Here is a 20,115-nt window from a genome sequence, read left to right as displayed (position 1 = left end):
TGGATTGCAATTGTCCCTACAGGGAGAAAGTTCTGAAGTGCTTGCAACGGTAACATCACTGCTCTCATTTCCAACACATTGATATGCAAATGGGTCTCATGATCCTGTCATGTGCCTTGGACTGTCCTGCCGAGATAATGCCCCCCCCCCCACCCAATCTGGGAGGCATCAGTGGTCACCGTGACAACTGGAGAAGATGGGACAACAGGCTTGCCCACGTTGAGATTGCAGGCCTGAAGCCACCAGCATAGATACTACTTGCACATGTCCGTAATCAGAACAGAATGCGAGAGTGGAAGATGCTGTAGTGACCATTGAGCAAAAAGCAGCCACTGAAGAATCCTCATGTGTAGTCTGGCAAGGGGAACTAGCATGATCATGGCAGCCATGGTCCCTAATACCTTGAGGACCACTTTTGACTTGACCTTCCTCAATGGTACTAAGGCGTAGACCTGCTGTTGTAGAGCCTGAATTCTCTCTATTGGTAAGATAAAAGTGACATGCTGCAAGGGCAACAAGGCAGATTTTTCCCAATTTAGAGTAATTCCTAACCTTTGGCACAGTGTAATGGTGGTGTCCCTGGTCTGTAAAAAGAAGTTATGTACTCACCATAACGTTCCATCTGAGTAGGTAAACTTCATTTGTCAGCAACGTGTGGGTTATGGATCAGACACGGATCCGAGCCGGCAGCATACCAAGCAAAAAGATCCGAGCTCCAAGCTCCTCCCCCTTACTCATACTACACTGCAACCTCCTTCCAATCCTCAGATCGCGTTTGCCACCTGCACATAACAAAACAACTAACAACCTGAGACACCTGACTCAAGGACAAAGTAAAGCTCCTAAGTCCAAACCTCAAGCTCAGCTAAATAGCCATGAAGGTCAGGGAGAAGGAGGGAAGGACGGTTGCTGACAAATGAAGTTTACCTACTCAGATGGAACGTTATGGTGAGTACATAACTTCTTTATCTGAAGTAGTTAACTTAATTTGATCAGCAACCTGTGGGACAGAGTCCCCAGCTACCCGAATCTTGGGAGGCCCTTAAGGAAGGATATTCTAGAGCACTGCAGAGCCAAAGGAAGCCCTTCCCCTAGACACCAAATCCAGTTTATATTGAGAGATAAAGGTGTGAGAGGATGCCCAGGTAGCCGCCGAGCAAATGTCATCCAGGGAAACTCTAGACCAGAATGCAGCAGACGTTGCCATAGAATGTGTAGAATGAACATGAACTCCCACTGGTTCTGGTAAGCCAGATTCTCTGTATGTTTGTAAGATACAACTCGAAATCCACCTGGCAAGAGTCACCTTTGAAACTGGTTTCCCTAGAAAAGGCTTAGCAAAGGAGACAAAAAGCTGATAAGATTTACGAAAAACAGCTGTCCTGTGCAAATAAAAACATAACTGTCTGTGAACATCCAGCAAATGAAGTTTATATTCTCCTTTATTCTGGAAATTAGGGAAAAAGAAAGGCAAATTAATGGACTGATTAATGTTTGTCTCGGAAGCAACTTTTGGGAGAAAGGAGGGATTAGTCCTGAGAGATAACCTATCTTTATGAAGCACAAGGTATGGAGGTTTGATACAGAGAGCCTGAAGCTCCGACACTCTCCTGGCTGAAGTGATTGCTACCAAAAAAGCCGTCTTCCATGACAAGAACTTCAGATCAACAGAAGCGGAAAGTTCAAATGGAGGTGCAACTAACGCCTGAAGAACTAAGGTCAGATCCCACGGCAGAGATGAATTTCTAACAGGGGATCTCAAAAGAAAAGTGCCTTTTAGAAAGGTCTTACAAACTCTGGCAGCAGCGAGGGAACCAAAGTTGTCCCCAATATGAAAATGGGAAATGGCAGCCAGCTGAACCTTCACAGTAGATGAGCTGGCCCCTTGCTGAAAAATATGAAACAAGAATTCCAGTATCGCCAAAACAGGAGCGGTAAAAGGATCCAAGTTCTTTTGTGAAGCCCAAATTGAAAAACGTTTCCATTTGCTACTGTAAATCTTCCTGGTAGAGGGTTTATGTGCCGCCACCAGGATAGACTTGACTCGGGAAGAGATACTGGGAGTCTTGGCAACTAGGAGAACTGGATCAGCCAAGCTGAGAGCTTCAGATCGTCCAGGTTCGGAGGAGCCATTCCTGAGGGATGAGAAATCAGATCCGGAATGGGATCCAAGATCCAGAGTGGAGCTATGAGATGAGACTGCAGGCAGGGGAACCAGACTTGACGAGGCCAGAATGGGGCTATGAGGATAATCTTGCTCCCCAACCGGCGAGCTTTCTGCAGAAATTTTGTCATAAGCAGAAGTGGAGGATATGCATAAAGAAGACCGGGTGGCCAAGCATGGACTAGATCGTCTCTGGGGGCTTCTCCAAGAGGAGGAATTAGAGTGAAAAACTCACTGCACTTCACATTGGAAGGTGATAAGAAGAGATCGCAGCAAGGCTGACCCCACTTGAAGAAGATCTGTTTCACTACACAAGGATTCAGAGACCACTTGTAAGGAGAGAGGATAGCTCTGCTCAATTTGTCCGCCTGTATGTTGGACCGACCCGGAATGTGCATTGCTAACAGGAAGCAGTTGGTGGAGATCACCCATTCTCAAACTCTCATGGCTTCTCGACAAAGGGGGTAAGACCTGGTTCCCCTGTTTGTTGATATACCAGAAAACTGACATATTGTCTGACTGGATCGCAATAGTCCCCAGAGGAAGAAAGGCATGGAGGGCCTGCAAAGCCAAGAGAACCACCCTCATCTCCAGGACATTTATATGCAGTACAGTCATGGTCTGAGTCCACATGCCTTGGACCATCCTGCCCGCACAATGCCCCCCCACCCCAGGCGGGAGGCGTCCATGGTCACTGTGGCCTGGGGTGGTGACATAACAAATGGTCGTCCTTCCCGAAGGGCTCGGGATTGAAGCCACCACATGAGGGAGTTCCTGCAAACCCCGCTGAGGGGAAATCGGGAAGTCTAGGGGGTGGTGTAGAATAGACCACTGTACCTGCAACGTCCACTGTAGAACCCTCATGTGCAGACGAGCTTAAGAAATCAGATTGATCGCTGCCTCCATGGACCCCAAAGCTCTCAGGATTAATTCTGCTGGGGGAGCAGGGGATTGAAAGAGAGCTAGCACATGCAGAGTCATGCTGTGAAGTCTGTCTAATGTTAGGAAGACCCTGGCCTGGAGGGTATCTATCCTGGCCCCTATGAAGTCTAACACTTGGACAGGCTGGAGGAAGGACTTCTTGACATTTTTATGGTTATCCCCAACCGTGGTGATATCAGGAGGAAGAAATCTCTGGCTAGAGAAAGTAGATGCCTAGTGGGGCCGGTGAGGAGCCACTCGTCTAGGTACGGGAAGACTTATATGCCCTGGAGCCTCAGGTGGGCCGCTACAACTGCCATGACCTTGGACCCAGAACTGGTAATGACTGGCTCCTAGCCGAAAGTAGAGAAACCTCCTGGACCATCTTTCCATGAAAATATGGTAGTACGCATCCTTGAGGTCTATGGAGCACATCCAGTCCTCCTCCTGCAAGAGGGGCAGGATGGATTGAATCGTGACCATTCGGAATTTCTCTTTGGCAACAAAAAGGTTCATTGTTGACAGGTCAAGAATCGGCCTTAAGTTCCCTGTCTTTTTTGGCACCAGAAAGAACCTGGAGTAGATGCCTGATCCAGACTGATCTGGGGACACATGCTGGATGGCTCTTTTTTTCTAACAACTTTTTTATTTCCAAAGCTGTGGCCTCCCTTTGAGTGGGTGGGACATCTGAGAGACGTCTTGAATAAGGGGGCTTGTTGATGAAGGGGATTGAATAGCCTCTGGATATTATCTGAAGCACCCGGCGATCTGTTGTGATGGACTCCCATTGAGCCAGGTGCCTCGAAAAATGCCCCCCGACTGCCTCCAGAGAGGAGCAGTCGGGCAACCCCTCAGGGCTGTTGCGTGGGTCAGTCGGAAAAAGGTTCCAGTGACCTGAAGTTCTTCTTTCCCCCTCTGCCTCTGGGCCGGCGTCCAACTTGTCCCCCTCTACCTCTGGGGGAGAAGGAGTCCTGAGTGTTCCGAGCCTGCTGAGATTTCCGGAACCACATCATCTTCTGCCCTCGCTGGTTCCTAGAAAAGGACCTTTGAAGGGTAGAGAAGCATATTCCGATGGCTGACAGCATTTCCCAGTCTTTCTCGCTCTGGACCAGCGTCTCGCGGATGGTCTTCCTGAAGAGGGTCGACCTATCAAAGGGTGCATTCATGAAGGACGTCTTGAAAGGTTCCAAGAAATCACAAAGTTGAAGCCAGGCATGACGCCTTAAGACAATACCAGACCTGCTAGCTCTAGTGGCTCCTTCAGTGGCATGGGAAAGTAGTCACATAGAAGTATTGGACACTGACTTAAGAGTGGCCATACCACCCGAGAAAGTCCATTTATCCTCAGCTGACATGGACTCTGGGGGAGACAGCGTATTAATTGACCAGGTCCCACTGCAGTCTGATTACATGGGCCAAATAATTCAGCACCCTTACAGAAAAGGTAGCTGAAGCAAAAGTCCGCTTTCCAATATGGTCCCATTGCCCAAGACTCCTTGTCAGGGGGATGGACCGAAGAACTTTCCTGGGATAGTTCCTTTTTGGTGGCCGCCGCCACCACCATGGCATCAACCGGGGAACCCTTGCTCCACGAAGCTCTGTCTGCAGGGGCTCTACAGTGTCCAGCTCCTTCCACGCCCTGGTGGTAATCAGATCAGCCAGGGGGACACCGAAGAGGTAGATGGGCCTGTGTCGAACGCCTCCAGGAATACAGACTCATCCAAGGAGGGTTTTTGGCAGACCACCCCCCCTTTGGCAGAGTATTTTCATATCATCTCCAAAGGAGACATTGTCGGGGGGTGATTTGGTGGAAACCTCCCCTTCCTCCAAATCGGTATCCTTGGTGAGGGACTCAGGGGAGTCCAAGTGCCTCCTTTTGCACAGGCGTTTGTGAGGGACCTCCTCGGGGGGACTGTCCGAGGGGGCTCACCATGGATTCATGTTCCTCCAAGGGAACTGGCTGGGGCATCAACGACACAGGCTGTCCCTGGGGGGACTGGATGATGGAGGACAAACTGAGCTGCGAGGGAGTGGGGGCAGACCCTGAGGAAAGAGTGAGGGGTCTCGATCCTTCAGAGAGAACCCTCTCCACCACGTCAAATGCCGAAGGAGAACCGGCCTCTCTAATACAGGTGGCCGGGGCCCTCGGATCCGATGAGGGGACCAGATTGGACCCGAGAGGATGGTGTGCTCCGACCGCAAAGGAGCTGAAGACACACTCACCCCCTCAGATCCAATGCCCAGCTCTTGGCTACGAGTGCTCGGATCCAAAAGCGGATCTGATAAGCTCGAGGGCATGGCTGGTGTCAAGGTAGCAATAACCATCGGCGCCGACCCCCTGGCTCCGGGGCTCCTTGGATCCGAAGACTCCAAAATCCAGTGGTGGATCAGAGAAGGAGCTATCAGGGCGAACAGTGGAGCTGAACTCCCCCCCAGTGGGAGGGGAGGCAGCAGTACTTCCATCTGCAGCTGAGTTTGCAAAAATCGACGCATCATCCGGTCCATATCTGCCTCCGAAATGCTTCGAGTAGACATGGAGGAAGCTGCCGACACAACGACGACCTCGAGGCTGGTCGGGTCTCCTCCTCCGGCTCCGGGGAGAAACGTGGAGGAAGTCTTGGACACTCTTAGGGGAGAAGAGACCACCTTCGCGGGAGGGGCCGAGGGGTCCAATTCGGCCTTCCGCTTGCGGCTTCTTTCTCTCTCTCTCCTTTTCTCTCTCTCTCTCTCTTCTCTCTTTTTTATATTTCTTGGCCTCTCGTTCTCCCTGAGACAAGGTGGAAGGGTGAATCCCAGACAGGGGAAGAGGACCAGTCAGCTGGGCAGCTGCGGGTGTCACTACCGAGAGGGAAGGAGAAGAAGCTGATTCTGCGGGTAGAAGACCCGCCAGAATCAGCTTGTTCTTCCTATCCCTTAAGGCTCGAGGGTTAAAGGCCGCACAACTCTGGCAGCTCAAGGAAAAGTGCATAACTCCCAAGCAAATCACACACTGAGTGTGACCATCTGCTGGCGACAGCTTATGACCACACTCAGAGTATTTAGTAAAGGTCACTTTGTGGCTTTCAGCCATACTTAAAAGTACACGCACACACACACCTGAAACAGGGAAAAATAGGGGCCTACAAGGGGATGAGAAACTACCAAAGGTAAAGGGGGATATAAAGGCTAGGTAGAATGAAAACCCATAGAAAGGTATTAAAATACACTCACACATCAAGTAAAGAAGACCAAAAGCGAAGTTTGAAGAAAAAAATTGCTACACTTGCCTGGAGCTCTAAGAATCCCATGCTTGTCAAAGCCGCGGCACACGAGATCTGGGGATTGGAAGGAGGTTGCAGTGTAGTATGGGTAAGGGGGAGGAGCTTGGAGCTTGGATCTTTTTGTTTGGTATGCTGCCGCTCGGATCCGTAACCCACAGGTTGCTGGTCAAATGAAGTTAACTACTTCAGATCAGTAGATGCCTGGTGGTGGCAGAAAGGAGCCAGTCATCCAGGTACAGAAACACTTGGAATCCCTGACATTTCAAGTGAGCCATTACCACTGCCATGCATTTGGTGAACACCTTGGGGGCTGTGGTGAGACCAAAGGGCAGAAGGCGAAACTGAAAATGACTGGCTCCCAGCCAGAAACGTAGATGACTTCTCAATGCCCTGTCCATCTTGATATGGTAGTAAGCATCTTTGAAGACGACAGAGCACATCCACACATCTTTCCCTAACAGAGGGAGTGTTGACTGTAAGGTGACCATGCGGAACTTGGGCTTTTGAACATGTAGGTTCAATCGGCTGAGATCCAAGATGGAAGACAAAAAGTAAACGGACAAAACTGTTGATAATATATCCAAATGAACCAGGAATCCAGGACACCAGTAGAAAGATGTAAAAACAAAAGTCCATTTATTGTAACCAAAAGTTTAAGCGCTTTGATCTCATTGTAGAGACTTCTAACAAATTAAAATAAGGCGATGAAAGGATTCAGCACAGAAATAATAATCCAGTTCAGTAAGAAAATGAAACTTTTTAAGCTATGAGAGAGCTCAATCCTAAATCTTCCAGATCTTAAATAAAAACCTGCACTCCGTAAAGCCCTCACTGTGGAGTCGTGGCACTTTCTCTGAGCTGGCGCCAAGATGGGTCTCAGGTCCCCTGTTCTTTTCGGCACCAAGAAGAATCTGCAGTAAGTCCCTAATCCTACTTGGTCTGTGGGGACAGGTGGGATGGCTCTCTTTGAAAGCAACTTTTTTATTTCTAAAGTTGTGGAATCCCTGTGACTGGGTGGAACGTCTGGAATTTTATTGGTTAGCGGGGGAGGAGAAGAGAAGGGAATATGATAACCTCTGGAAATTATCTTTAATACCCACTTGTCTTGGGTGACGTCTTACCAGGCTTCTGGGAATAAAGAAATGCAACCCCCGACCGACTCCAGAGATGCACAGTCGGGCCTCCCTTCAGGAGCACTGGTAGGGAGAACCGCTAAAGGAATCACGGCCCCCCTGGTTACGTGGGCCTCCTCTGCCTCTAGGGCGGCGTCTACCTGACTTTGCACCCCCTTCCCCTGCCTCTGGAGGGGGAATCATTTTGTGCGTCCTGAAAAAAACCTCTGCGACTTCCTGAACCACATTTTCCCACCCTTCTGGCCCTTGGGGTAAGGTCTAGAAGGCATGAAAAAATGGACTCCCACGGCAGACAGGGTTTTCCTTCCTGCTCGCACCTTGGTTCCGAATAACGATGAACCGTCAAATGGGAAGTTGGTGAACGTAGAGTTGAAGGCCTCGTGAAATTACACAGGCATGAAATTACACAGGCGCATCCAGGAGTGTCTCCTGAGGAGACTCCGGAACCCGATGCCCTGCTTGCTCCGTCAGCTGCGTATGAGATCAGCCTCATGGAGGAGGTGGTAAGGGAATTTAGGGTAGACATCTGTGCACTGACCTTCTGTGCCACGGCATCAGAAACGTTACCCTATAGAGAATCTCCTAGCTCTTTTAGGAGATCTCTCTGGACCCTTGTAAAATGCGTCAAGTAGTTCAGCGACCGCAGAGTAAATGCCGCTGAGGTAAACACATGCTTCCCATAACTGTCCAAGGCCCGGGGCTCCTTGTTAGGCAGATGGATGGTAGACGAAGTTTCAGCAAGTTCCTTCTTGGTGGCTGCTGCCACCACCATGGCATCTACTGGAACGCCTTTTGTCAGATTTCCTTGTCTGTGGGAGCGGACAAAAATTTATTGGGTCTCCTAGGGACCGGTTCCACAGTGTCAGGAGTTTCCCACACCTTTCGACAGATGAGATATAGTAGCTCATCGAAAGGGGGAGAGACCCAAGAGGCGGAAGGTTGAGACCCAAAAGCCTTCAGGAACACAGACTCCTCATCAGAAGGGGATTTGGAGGGCCAGCCGCCTCTCTGCTTCAAGATCTCAAGGATATCTGAAAAAGAGATATCTTCAGAAGACTACTTGGGGGACCTCTCTGACACCTCGAGGTCAGTGTCCGATGTGAGAGACTCATCCGGGGCATGGACGTGTTTCCTCTTACACAATCTCTTTCTGACGGGCTCCTCAAGCAAAAACTCTGGGGAGATGTCAGAAAGTTGGGGACCACTCATGGAGGTATCCTGAGGCCTTTGGTCTCAGCTGACCAGGGAGAGAGGCTGATCTGAAACTGACACCGGTGCCGGAGGGAGCCGAGTATTGGTGCCATAGGATGCACCTGACGACCTGGCCAGCACTCTCCTCATAACCTCGAAGGCTGATTCTCCCCTGGCTCCGAAGGCTGACTAACCAAAGAGGATACTGTAGTAGCCCTCAGTGCTGAAGAGATGAGGTCCGAAGCAGATGTCGGGTCCAAGCTCACCCTAGCCGAAGCACTGAGAGGAAGGCTCTGAAACGATGAAGATCGAACTGAGCCCTCCCCCTCGGGTCCAACCAGGGAACTGTGGACCTTCGACCCCATGGACTGAGCCGACTGGGTCGGAGCAGAAATCAGAACCGAGAGGCCAAGCGAAGCTACTGGAACCAACCTAACAGCACCCAATGGAACCGACAACTCTGGCTCCAAGGGCCAAGAAAGGCTCGGAGGAACAACAAATGATGAAGGGGCCATGGTCTCCGGAGCCGAATGAGTTGGAGCCGAAATCAATTTGGCCAGCACCGATGACTGAAGCAGTTTCTTCACCATTCTATCAACGTCCTCATCGGAAAGGGTCCTCGAGGACCTGGAGGATATAGTTGGAGATCTGGATCTCCCTACAGAGGGAGACTTACATGAAGAAGAACCCCATCGAACAACTGGAGACCGGCTCTGTCCTAAAATATCCGTGACCGGCTGTGAAAGGCTGGGAGCCGTTACAGACTTACTCAATACACTACCTTCTGTCGGCACCGAAGCCAATGGAGCTGAAGAAGGAGAAGCTGTTCTAGCAAATTTCTCTGGCAGCTCCAAAAAAACAGATGGAGCCAGAGAGCGCTTCTTAGCAGTCTTTTTGTCCTTTTTAGCTGGAGAGGATATGGCACTGGAATACTTAACCAAGTCTTCCTCGGAGTGTTTAAGCAGTCCTTTCAGAATAAGCTTGTTCTTCCTCTCCTGTAGCATGCGGGGAATGAAGGAATGACAAAACAAGCAGGACTCTTGGAGGTGAATAGCCCCCAAGCAGTACACGCACACGGACTGCCCATCAGTCAAAGACATTTTGTTGTTGCATTCAACACACTTTTTAAAGCCCGAAGGCCTGTGTTCCTTAGAATCGCTGGATAACGGAGTACACACACAGGGACACGTGCAAAAACAACACGTACACACAAAAGATCTGACTAAACCCTGCGTGGGAAACTAGAGCCTCTATCTAAAAATGGCCTAGTAACCGACGGGAACAAAAACTACTGGGAGGACTAGGTCCTCTAATTTAAACGGGCCTAGCCCGGTGAAACAAAGGCAGGATAACACCACTACCAGAGAGGACAAAACACTAAATAAGCTAACAAGTATACAGGAAGCACAAAACAGAAAGACCACACGGAAACAACGGGGAGGACTAGGTCCTCTAACTGAAACAGGCCTAGACCGTGGGAAGAAAGGGGGAGAACGGGATACCAAAAACGGCCAACGAAAAGGCCACACAACCATCAAGAGAGACACGCACAGTAGCCATGAAAATAGCTTTTTATGATCAACAAAAAAAATTTAGAAAAAAAGTATACTTAACCATGGCCAAAAGTGAGACCACGTCTGAGCGTAACAAGCGGCAAACAAGATCTGGGGAATGGGCCTGTTGCATGATGGGATACCTCTTAGCCACGAGCCAGTTGAAGACTTTGAGCCAGAGTATGGCTGAGTCGGAGCCGAGGTTCGGCTCCGAACCCAGGGGTAAGAATGAAGGCGAGATTGGACTACATAACATCCATTAATATGTTATTTCCCAGATTAGAATGCTCCTTAAGAAAAACAGAGAGCCTCAAGCTCACTATCACTGAATATACTTCAGCAACCTGTGAAAGGTCTTAAACTATACTGGTTCCTACTTAATGAATGACATTATTTCTCAACACCACAGCTATTTAAGAAAAAAAACTCCACAAAAATGCATTTAACTAGACAGTTTCAATATACTTGCTTTAGGATAATTTTGCATTAGTATTTTGTACCTTTCACTTTTGTGAACATTACCTCACCGTCAAAACATTTCAGCTTTATATAATAAGCAGACATCAGCTGACATTATGTTTTGCAAAGTATTCGATTGACTGAACAGATACTATTTTTTTATCATTTATGTTTTTAATGTCTTGTTTTCCTTGTATGTTACCTTCATGTGTTGTTTAGCTGATTTGTTGTGTACTTTTTATCTATGTAACTTGTCTGTTCATTTGTATTTTGCTTTCTGGTCTGGGTTATAGCTGAAAGAGAGAGTTCTATACCAGCTGATTCACTCAGACAAACAAATAAATAAGCATGCCTTTCAGTGGGAATGACTTCTGAAACTTAAAAGAAGTGTAAAATTTTCATGTGACTAAAGCAGTAGGAGCAAATAGGAAAACCATATTTTCTGACATTCATTCTGTTCTTAAAGTCCCCATCTCTTTTTGGCTTTGAACAGCTCTCCACAAGTAAGACAGAAGTAGGTATGCTAGACTGAACATTTAAATAACCATGGGGTCTCTTTTTTGAGTGGAGACAAAGGATCAGAGAATCTGCCAGTGGAAAGATACAACATTACAAGGTACTGCACTGTGGTGATAAAGCAAGATCCAGGTCATAGGATGACCTGTCGGTCTGTGTGTTAAGAGTGGCCTTTATTAGACAGAATTACTTCAAATTTTATGCTACTTATACCTCTGCAGAAATAAAATGGGAAAGCTTAGCTATTTCCATTTGCTAGAAACACTGGGTAAGTGCTAGTCATGTGACACAAAGTTAGGACATAGCTCCGCAAAGGAAGAAGGCATACAGACAGGAAAAGTCTGTTAGCTTGTGTAGTCAGTGTGAGACCTTGAGCACAACTGAGAAATATCACTTTAATACCCTGAAGTAAAAGCAAAACACTAAGAAATTTGAAAAGTATGGCCTACAGGTAATGCTATAAGAAACTAGATAACAGTTCACTGATTTATGTATATTTTTGTATAGAAGACAGCATAGTTTTCAGTAGCTGAGTTTCACTTGTTAGCATTTCTCAGGATGCAGCTGCTATAAGCTGTTCAGAAATAAAATCTGCTTATTGCAACAAGCCTTTTGAGTCCCAAAACCTTCTTTTGAAAGTAATGTTATGTTCCCATCTCCTCCTATGGTCATGACCTTTTGGCAATGATTGTCCACATCCAAGTAGAAGAAATAAGGCTCCTCTGTAGGACTGCTGGTCTCCTCCACGACAGTGTAAGGAACACAGCAATCTGTAAGAATCTCAGATGTAAGCCATTATTCCTTTGTGTTAAGAGGAGTTGGCAAAGATGGGCTGAGCACTTAGTATGAACATTCCTCTGATGCCTCCCATGGCAGATGTTCCAGGCATGGCCCACTGGCAGGAGACCCCAATGGCAGAATTAGAACATACTGGGGAAATTTCATCTTGTAGCTCTCCTCTGATCACCGTGACATCTCAAAAACTGAGCTAAAAGCTATGTTGGATTAGTGAAGTCCAGTATGAACAGCTCAGCTTGCTACTATCACAGCCACCAACAGGACAGTGGTTTAGAAAATGGATAGACAGATGGCTAGATAGCATGTCTCAGCAGAATATTTAGAATATCTAATCCATTAAGCAAACAACTCACCACTAATATATGCCACTTCTTCAGTCAAACGGCTCCAAGCAGACATACAACATACCTTTAAAAACAATCTGAAAACTGACTTGAACAATCTAAGCTACTCCTTAATCAAAATAAAACTAAATAAATGGCATTTTTACTTCCAACACAGCAACTGCAGTACAGCAACACAAAAATATTATCAATGAGTAACACAGAAGTAAGCTAGTAGAAAACAATACTAACAGGAATACAACTAGACTATAATTTAAAATTCAGTCAACACATCCAACATGCATAAAAAATAAAAAAATAAAAAACAAACTAGGACGTCTTTATAAAATCAAACCTTTCCTAACAGAATATACACGCAAGACCATAGCTCAGACCTTTCTACTCCCTATACATATTTTTAATGCTGCTACAGTCCTCCCAACTTGCCAAACTGGAGCAAACATATTAAAATTGCAAAAATTACAAGAAACTACATTAAACACCCATATCACTGCCTTGCACTTCAGTCAATTAGGAGTTGCCTAATCTACCAGACTACACATACTTTGAGACTGCTCACGATATCCTCAGTACCCCAGACAGATGCCCTGCCACCAGCCATTATTAAACGGGTACATGACCCATACCTTCAGAGTGGCATAGCCCCAGAACTGCAAAGGGGTTATACCCTTGGAACAACCTTAGAACCCCTCCTGTTGCAGACCACGTCTGCTTTTGGGGTGGAATTCCTATCAAACAGTTACTGTTGTTGGGGCTGTTGGAATTTTCTGCACCAAATGCTCTTGGCTCCTATCTTGTTTCTCTGGAATGATTTTTGTGGAGCCAAGAACTCAAACTGCAACAGCAGTGGCATCTAACTCACACAGCTGCAGTTTCACCTTTTGCCCAAAATGGCCAGTATCATCAAAATGGGAGTTCATAAAGGCTATCTTGAAATGCTTTACAAAGCTGGTTAGCTGCAGCCAGGCTGAAAGCCTCACTGCAATGCCTCAACCTGCAAAATGAGCTACTCCAGCTGTAGTATTATGAAGATGATAAATGGAAAGTGATGCTACTGAACTCATGGCTGCCATCTGGGACTCCAACTGTTTGTAGGAATCTCCAAATTTCCAGTGTCTTGTCCACCATGACCCTCTGAAAGCATATCATATGCACCATGTAGTTCATAGCCCTAATACAGAATATACTGGATGCATAAACACACTTTCCTAGCCTATTGATCATTCTGGAATCCTTATCTAGAGGAAGAGTGGCCTGGAGCATCATCAGCAGTTTCACATCTGTTGGCAGCTGATATCACAAAAGAGTTAAAAATATGATCCCTTTCTCAACAGTGGCCTATCTTTGGGAGTCTGCAGCACATGGTCAGGTTTCTGGGGGAATGGTTTTGGCAACATGCTGTTCCCACCAAGCTTGCTGTCACACCATCTTCATAATTTTGTAGAGAGGAGGAACTATCCAGGCTATAGGAGGAGTGGACCTAAATTCTTCTTGAAGGATCTCTTCTTACAGGGAGACTGGGTTGATGGCCATGACCCCCTCTGCCTCATCATTTCAAAAAATCTTTGCAAACTTAGGATCATCAGAAAGAGACTAGAGTGAAGCCTCTCATTCATTAAGATCGATGTCTGAAGGGAGTCATTCAAGGTCCCAATACAGCAGTGCATAAGGAAGGAATTGATGAAGCAGGTACATGTTCCAGTTGACAGATCCTCAATGATCTCCTCAATGTTGGACATGTCACTAAGGTGCCTACAACTGAAATACCTGGCATCAGCCACACTGGTAAACAGATCTGCACTAGCACCATAGCAAGAGGTAAAAGGCTCAGTCACTGACAGTCAACACCAACATCCCCTGCACTGAGGCTACCACAGCAGGCTTTGGCACTGAAGGGTATAGTTTTCCTTTACCTCTCATAGCATACGCAGATACTGTGGCCATGTACAGATGTGATATTAAATAAATGTCCCATATACCTGGATTGGTGTTAGGTAAAAGGTAAATATAAAAGTCCCCTGGCACTTGCACAAATAAATTACTCTAATGACTTGTGATTATGGATACTACTCTAGTATCCACTGAAAATAGGACATTCTTAGTTGGACTAACTCAATAATAATGGCAGAAGAAGAAAACAACAAAAGCCATAACAATGGATAAACTTGCCTGCAAGGATATGAGCAGCAGAGAGTCAGTCAGTTACAAAATAAAAAAAAAATGTGATGGACAAAGTAATTCTAATAAGGGGTACAGAAAATAATTTATTAATTACACAGAATCTACAACTTGAGTAGCTGAAGGAAAGGAAAACTTGGCAGGTAAGTATTCCTTCATATGCTGCAATTGCTCTTTCTATGACATAAGCCAAGGCCAAAATATTCTGAGAAGTATAGTAATTGTATTACTTCTTAAGAAACATTACATTTAATCTAATTTAGTTCTTCAGTTTGTCAGCAATGAGGCAGAATGACCTGAAACTAAGAAAATAAGTACATCATAAGAGTATATTTAGATTTTTTGCTTGAAAGGTAGAAGGCTACCTAACAGACGCTCGGAATTGCTCTACTGTCCAAACTGCTGGCCGATCAGTCCATGTGTGTATCTAAATTTGAAAGGATATTGTTTTGCAGGTGCTGCAGGATTATTGGATGAGACACTTTTAAATGCAAAATTACCTGTAGATATAAAATATTACCTCATAGAACTATTGTATATTTTTCTGTATGTATCTACACACGTGTATTTGTGCATTTATATATACATGCATGTGTGTGCATACATATATATATATATATGGATCTAGGACAGTTGAACACAAGTTCAACAGTCCGAATCCACTATCACCGAACACACTTTAGCGAAAGCGCTTTCACTAAAGTGTGTTAAATAAAAAAAAGAAAAAACATTAAATGTTTTTGCAGGGAGGTAAGCTCCCCCTGCACCCCCTATGTGGGGGGGCTGTGCCCCCCACACACCCCTACTTTAATATTCTCACTCCGAGATCGAACTACAGTGGGGAAAAGGGAATTTTCCCTTATCCGCACAGTAGTACAACCTCCGCAACATGCATACTTACGCGCAAGTGCTTCTTTGGTGAAAAGCACTTTTGCGTAAGTATGCCTGGCCGTTGTGATTCGGTGATGCTGCCATTCAGGGATCAGTACAGATCCCATTTTTATATATATATATGCATGCACGTGTGTGTATGTATATATATATATATATATATATATATATATATATATATATATATGCATGCGTGTGTGTGTATATATATATATATATATATATATATATATATATATATATACATGCACATGTGTGCATATATATATATATATATATATATATATATATATATATATACATGCGTGTGTGCATATATATATATATATATATATATATATATATATATATATATATATACATATACACACACACACACACACACACACTTACACACACATGTACATACACATACTAACACACGATATTAATGGTAAAGTTTCAACAGTACTGTTCTCCCATCAGTTATTTTTTTCAACTGTCTTAGAATTAATAACAAAAATTAGTCCAAGCCGATGGTGGTATCCAAGACACAAAATCCAACAAAAAACACCTACTGCACTTCTCAGAGACAGTAATCCAAGAAATAGCAAGATAACACACTATTCTCTACTTTCACCCTAATGGACTTCATCAGAATGATTAATTACAGCATCATTTCTAATTTATACACATCCCGGCCAATAAAACACATTAAACAATAAACATTACAACTTCCAGAAATTAACTAAACCTTAAAAAATATTAAAACCTCTTAACCCCTTTCAACCTCTTATCAAATCATAGCTAGCTACAAGCCCCCAATTTTGACTCAAGATGCTCACTGCATTTATCTAGAACACTTCAAATCTATCAAGATTCAACCTTTTACCCTGATCCTGGGGGACTAACTATCCAGCCATAGATTGGAAGAACTACTCATGCCAAAACACAAATGCCCAGAGATTCCTTAATTGTGTCAGTGTAAATGCCTTGGACCAGCTGGTCAACATCCCTACAAGAGATGACAACATCTTGGACTTGGTATTCACCAACATGAGTAATCAATGCAGCATCCCTAAAATGTTATCCTCACTAGTAAGATCCGACCACAAAGTGGTCCCTTTTGAAGTCACCATCTGCCTGACCCCTTGGCTAGGGTCAAACAAAAAAAACTTCCCCAAAGCTGACTACAACTTCCTGAGGGAAGGTATCAACAGTTTCACAGCCCCACCCCCCCTCCATAGGAATTGGCATACATGTCCAAACTTACACCAAAGTACTATATGAGCATTTATATAGCTGCATGGAATCAGGAATACCTGACAGGACAAAATCCTCCTCCTCAAGGAAGAGCAAACCTGTCTGGTGGACATCCGCAATAAATAAACTCTACAATAAATGGAAAAAATTGATGTCCGGGACCAAGAAAGAGCAGGTGCCTAATTGGAAGTAATCTCTCCTTAGCCTCAACAAGCAAATAATAGCACTAGTGAAATCCTCCAAACCAAACTTTGAGTCCAAACTGACCACATCTACTAAAGGCAATCATATAGCCTTCTTCACATATGTCCACAATCACAAAGGAAGCCCTCAGATCTGCTCAGAACTGGTGGTCAAGGACACCACTTACATAAACCTCGGAGATATAGCCAACCTGTTGGCAGACAGGTTCAGTGAAAACTTCACCACTCTGTCCCCCCCCCCCCCATTAGTAAACCAGGACATCCCCAGCATCTGCTCCCCACCCTTATCTCTAGGGAGCAAGTCATCACTGCCCTTTCAAAGGCAAAAAATTCAGCCTCCAAGGGACCTGATAACATCCCAGGTTGCATCCTACATGAACTCAGGCAGGAATGTGCAGCACCATTAGGCACCCTATTCAACCAAAGCTTGAGTACCGGCTTTGCCCAGCTGAGTGGAGGACAGCCACTGTCATCCCTTTGCACAAAGGTGGAGCGTCCACCGATCCAGGAAATTACAGACCCATCAGCCTAATTTGCAAGGCCATGGAATGGATTATCATGGACCTCATTAACAAGGACATTAGCAACCTCCAAACACTCAATCCCACACAGTTTGGTTTTGCCAAGGGGAGGTCACGCCTGTTAAATTTGGTTGACTTCTTTGAGACAGTCATCAAAGCCACGGATGAGGGGAAGACTGTGCACACCACCTACCTTAGCCTGGCCAAAGCCTTCGATACTATTCACCATTTGGTTATAATAGATAAACTCTATCAACTAGGCATCAATCCATATGTTACCAGATGGGTAGCAAACTGGCTCACTGATAGAACCCACCTAGTCAAATTAGGGGAAGCCACCTCAAGCAGTAGACCCGTAACGAGTGGTGCACCCCAGGAATCGGTCTTGGGGCATCTGCTGCTTGGGATATACTTTTCTGAGGTGCAGGCCAAAACCACTGGGCTATGGCTGACCAAGTCTGCAGATGACTGCAAGCTGGGCACTGTCATCAATTCCCCTAGTGATGTGGACATCCTACAAAGGGTCTCGCCCAAACAAATGACTTGTGCCAGAAACGTGGCTTCAAACTGAATGCCAAAAAATGCATCCTCATCCCTTTGGGGAGAATGATGTCCCCACAAATTATTACATTAATAGCCAGGTCCTAAGCATGCAATCAGTCATGAGGGACTTGGGCACCCAGGTTGATAGCAAACTGACTTTTGACCACCATATTGCCTCCGTTGTATGGAAAGCTTTCTACTTGGCCCACCTCATTAGTAAGGATATCTCACCCAGTGACAAGGAGGTCATAACATTCCTGTATTCTTCCCTTATAAGACCCATTACTGAGTACAATGGCCCTTTCGGCATGTACCTCACAAAGCACATGCAGCTGCTGGAGAGACCACAGAGGCTCCTCACCAGAAGAATCCAGGGCCTCAAACATCTACCCTACATAGATTGGCCAAAAGCTCTGTCCCTCTACTTAGTCTCATACAGACTCCTAAAAGGTGACCTCTGGCGTGTAAAGCAATCTCAGACCCCGCCTTGGTGGGACTGCTGCATTTCCGCAAGTCAAGCTCCACTCGAGTAACCCACAGGAGTGACCTCAACCTGGTCTGTGATATCAACAGAACTAGTTGGCGGGACAGATTTATGTCCCAGAGATTCCTAGTTCTGTGGAATAGACTCTCTCTCTACGTCAAGCAGAGTACCTCATTAACCCTTTTTAAGCGCAACTTGGATAATTAGAGAGAGAACAGAAAATACACCCTGGGATTCAAAAACTTGAGAGGGAACAGAAAATGCACCTTGGGATTCCACCTGTGTCCCTGCTGGACAGGAGCATTGGGTGCTGACTTGTCGAAACATGGGCTAAATTCTTAGCTAGGCTTGTAAGGACCTCAGTGTCAATAGCCTAGTAACTTTCTATGAACCTGTCCTTTAAAAAACATTTTATATTAATTATATCACTAAGACTGGGCATACTATCAGCCTCCAATTTTAGCTGCCATAATGTCTCTTTTTGTTCAACCTTATTCTTAAAATCACCACCCCTTTTATCAACTGAGACTTGTCCAACCACAGCAAACATAAATTTCTTATATACTGAATAGTGCTGAGAATGCTTATATAATGCGTTTTTTTTTCATTTTTAATCACATAAAGATGTTCCTTAATTCTTATTTCAACACTGCAAGTTGTCATTCCTATATAATATGGACTGCAGCCTGAACAAATACTAACACAGATCACCTCCTTAGATTTCCAATTAAAAACTCGGGTATCAAAAAAGTGTAATCAACATGCCCCAAACTCTGATATGGTCCTTCCAGTATGAGTGTACATATCAAGCAGCTACCACATTTATACATTCCTTTTTCTCAATTGGATAAATGCCCTGTAGTATATAATTTATTATTATCATTCTGTACCATATTTTTACGATGGTACGTATTTGCATATACATATTTCAGACATGCACAAATGCTTTTAACCAAATCCAAATTTCCTTCTAATATTTTCCAATTATCCAAAATTATTACACGAACATCATGACTATCTATAATCATATCAAGCAGCAAACTGCCCCTTTTTTAAAAATTAACTTCACAGTTAGATTTATTAAATGATTTTATCAAAACAGGGAGGAAACAAGTTTCTCTTTTCATCAAAATAGGGGGGAAGTACAGACAACATACTTCCCCAAACTGTGACTCTCCTGCAGAAACACAAGACCTAAATCAAGAAAACTGACATAAACAGTATGCCTGACAGATTTACACACTTGTTTAAAAAGGTTAAAAAAGATTGTTATCACATTCCAATGCAGATAGACAACATGACAAGTCAAGGTAAAGTTGTCAAAAAAAAAATGTGGGCCAGCAACAGGATATATTTTGCCAATTTGAAGGACATGATGAAGTGTTGCAGGTAACCTGTAAAATAGATTTTGAAGGAAGAAGGGGGCACGACCTTAGTTATTTATGGTTAGCTCTTTCCTGAAGTGGTCCACCACCTGGAAAGCACCACTGTAACACCTAGTAGCTCTGAAAACTGAAAGGTTAAAAGATAGATAAGTTAAACAACATACACTTATAAGTATCTGACCTTCCCCCATCATACCTGATCAGACAGTATAATGTGGAAGAATCATTTAAGCAAGCTTGTTAGTGAAATTACAAAAATACTAGTACCAAAAGTGAAACGGTGCATTTAGGTTAATGGCACCATAAGTGTTCTAAAACCATCAGTTCTC

General features: G+C 44.9%; 1 protein-coding gene across 1 annotated transcript in view; it reads right to left on the bottom strand.

The window, feature by feature from the left end:
* ASCC3 (activating signal cointegrator 1 complex subunit 3) overlaps positions 1-20,115 on the bottom strand; it is a 4,485,173-nt gene that overhangs the window by 1,614,559 nt on the left and 2,850,499 nt on the right. The gene's annotated exons all lie outside the window — the stretch shown is intronic.

The sequence above is a fragment of the Protopterus annectens genome, chromosome 1.part0, assembly GCF_019279795.1.
Source record: "Protopterus annectens isolate FY-2018-M chromosome 1.part0, PAN1.0, whole genome shotgun sequence".
NCBI classification, from domain to species: Eukaryota; Metazoa; Chordata; order Ceratodontiformes; family Protopteridae; genus Protopterus; species Protopterus annectens.
Note: the sequence above shows the minus strand (reverse complement) of the source record. Positions and strands in the feature narration are given on the sequence as shown.